The 3,245-nt window shown below is 29.9% G+C and overlaps 1 protein-coding gene across 7 annotated transcripts in view; it reads right to left on the bottom strand.

Moving 5' to 3' along the window:
* The window catches only part of LOC105304012 (protocadherin-11 X-linked), a 751,649-nt gene that overhangs the window by 131,150 nt on the left and 617,254 nt on the right, over positions 1-3,245 (bottom strand). The gene's annotated exons all lie outside the window — the stretch shown is intronic.

Genomic DNA, 3,245 nt, shown 5'->3' with positions numbered 1-3,245 from the left:
TAACTTTATGATTAGAGTCACAAAGGGCTTTTTTCTCTTATATACTAATATTTAATAATATTAAATTATCACAAAATATAACCACAAAATATACTAATGTGATTCAGTAAAGCTTCTAGTTAAAGCCCAACCGTATTATGAATATACTAAGTAAATTAGAGTAGAATTTAAACTATGAGTTTAATTGTAATGATCATTACTCATTGGTGTCCTAATGAAGATTCAAAAATCTAACAGTAATGTCTTACATAGGTATAGTGCTTTAGAATGATCATATGAATTTGTATATTATTTAATCTTTCTTGCCTCAATTTCCACCTCTGCAAAAATGAAGAAAATAATAGAACTTACACATAAAAGTGTTGTATTAAAATAAAGACATTTGTAGATTATTAGAGACAGTGTCTAGAACATAGTACACATTTCAACACTAACTGTTATTGGGTTTTTGTTTGTGACTATTGTTATTACATCACATGTCAGCAGTATGACTTTTCTGTGAGGCTTGAGCATAAATATGATTACTACAATTTTTAAAATGAGGGAGAAAAGAAAATGGAGACTCTGAGCTAAAATGAGTTGGCCAAATGTACACATCTAGCCAGGTGTGTCCTGATGCACATTCAAATACTCTTTCCACTATATCTATGAACAATTATGATCAAAACACCCTGACTTTGTATCACAACCACAATAATTGTAGTTCCTGGACTGTATCAGGGAACACCTAAAAACTAATGAGAAGAAGAGAGACAAAATGAAAAGCACATGTAATGCATTCGCTTTCATCTGAATTAACCATATAAATATTGAATACTAAAGACTTTCAAGGGGAATAAAATATTCAGCTTGAAATTCCACTAGTTAGGTGATAGTCAAAAATTTATCATGAACGTTAGCACCAATTATATAAGAGCACAAGAAAACTTTTCTAACATAATACAAAAGAAGCCAAAGCAACATTTTACAAACATTTAAAATACCCCAAAATAATAAAACATGTTGTTAGTATCGATATGTCAAAATTAAAATTAAAAGTGAGGTTCTTTACATAATAATTTAGAGTTTTCTGATTGATTTAAGGAAGATTTATTCTTTGAGTGCTATTTCTACTTGGTCGAAATATCAAGAGACTGTAAATTACATTTCAAAATAAGCATATGAAGTGGAATACATTATCATTTTAAGTAGCAATGGAACGATGTGACAGATCCATCCCCAAATATGAAATAGACAATAAAGAAATAGATGCATATACACAGTGAGTCCAAATATATTTGAAACATTCAAAATATCCTGCAGCATTTTAAATCTTTATCAGCACAATAACATTATGTATATATTTAACTGGTTGCTTAAACTCCTTAGTTAAAGAAATTTCTTTTCTGTTGACCTTAGCGTATTTTCACGTGTAATCTATACATTATAATTTCGCAAAGAAAATATATATTATTTACAAATTTCATCAAGAATGTAAACTTGGATTATTTTGTTAGGCACGTACATAACATATACAATTTACAGATCAAATTTGAATGAAGATACAGAAAAGTAGAATTAGATTTTTAATGCCTCCTCAAACAAAATGCTGAATATGCTTACATTGTCAGAGGAGAAAAATGAATAATTAAACCTGTAGTTAATTTGAAAGTAAGCACTGTAAATAAAAAAATGACTATAAGGTTATGTTAATTTTGCTTTCTAAAGATTAATTATGTATAACTTGGAAAAAGCATCCAGTTATACAAGATATCCAACCAACCGAATACCTTTTCTAGATATCAGTTCAAAAAATGTGTTTGAAGCAAACAGTTGAAATGGCAATGTTTAATGAGAAGTGAAAAGGCCAAAAGTTTTTTTTTTTTTTAAAAGCACAAAATAGCAATTTATTTTAAAATGAAACATGCACCATGGTTATGGTTTGTGTTGGTTTCTACTGTACCTTTCTTTAGTCCAGGAATGAAAGCTAAAAAGAGAGTTTAATAAAGTTAAACATAATAAATATTTTTTCTTGTTCTCAACACATTATACTAGGTAAACATGTGAATTAGAATATATTACAATATATTTTTCAACTTCATTTTGCAGAGAGTATAATGACTGAGATAAATAAGGTAGAAGACTGATTGTACATGAAATCTGTCTCGTGTAATATTTTTTTCTAAAATCAGACCAAGCCGATGCTATATGCTGGCCTCTTGGAAATTAATGATTGGTCATTTAACTAAAGGCACCAATATTGTTGAATGCAACATTTTGAGAGAACTCATATTTTCTAGTTTCATTTCCTACAATAGCAAAGTATAGTCCTCTGTTGAAATCAGTTTTTCTCATGGAACCTCCTAAAGGAAATGTAGTATAAAGAAAAAATATATATATTTTTGACTTAACAGGTTGCTCTGCCTCCAAACCTGATATGGAAAAAAATAATGGAAAAAAAAACAAAAATCAACATACACAAACATAAGGATGATCCAAAAGAAGTACTCTTATCTTGGTTGAGACACTTTTTCTAAAATACAACTATTTTCACAACTAAAATTTTATTCATTTCTCACAATTAGAATATGAGAGACTGGAGGTCATTATCCTTATTTTCCAGATTTAGGCATTGGACTGACTACATTCAAAACACTGTGAGATCCAAAATCGATATAGAAAAAAAGTACCTTAACATAATAAAGGCCATCTATGAAAAACCCTGAGCCAATATTATACTTAATGGTCAAAATCTAAAAACCTTCCAAGTTGAGGAACAAGGCTAAACTGTCCACTATCACCACTGTTATTCAATATAACATTGGAGGTCCTAGCGAGTGCAATCAGGCAAGAGAAAGATATAAAAGGCATCCAAATAGGAAACGTAGAAGTCAAACTGTCACTATTTGGAAATGACATGATTCTCTATATAGAAAACCCTGAAGACTCCACAAGAACACAACTAGAAACAATAAGTGAATACCGCAAAGTCTCTGGATACAAAATCAACATTCAAAAATCCATAGTGTTGCTATACTCTAATAATGGGGTGTCAGAAAAAGAAGTAGAAAAGATAATTCCTCAAAGGCAAAGGAAGTAAAAGCTAAAATAAATGAATGGACTACATCAAACTAAAAAGCTTCTGCTCAGCAAAAGAAACTGTTAACAAGGTAAAGAGACAACCATCTGAATAGGAAAATATATTTGAAGCAATGCCTCCGATAAGGGCCTAATATCCAAAATATACAAAGAACTCATAGGACTCA

The sequence above is a fragment of the Pteropus vampyrus genome, unplaced genomic scaffold, assembly GCF_000151845.1.
Source record: "Pteropus vampyrus isolate Shadow unplaced genomic scaffold, Pvam_2.0 Scaffold325, whole genome shotgun sequence".
NCBI classification, from domain to species: Eukaryota; Metazoa; Chordata; class Mammalia; order Chiroptera; family Pteropodidae; genus Pteropus; species Pteropus vampyrus.
The sequence above is the reverse complement of the archived record's forward strand: the minus strand, read 5'-3'. Positions and strand labels throughout refer to the sequence as shown.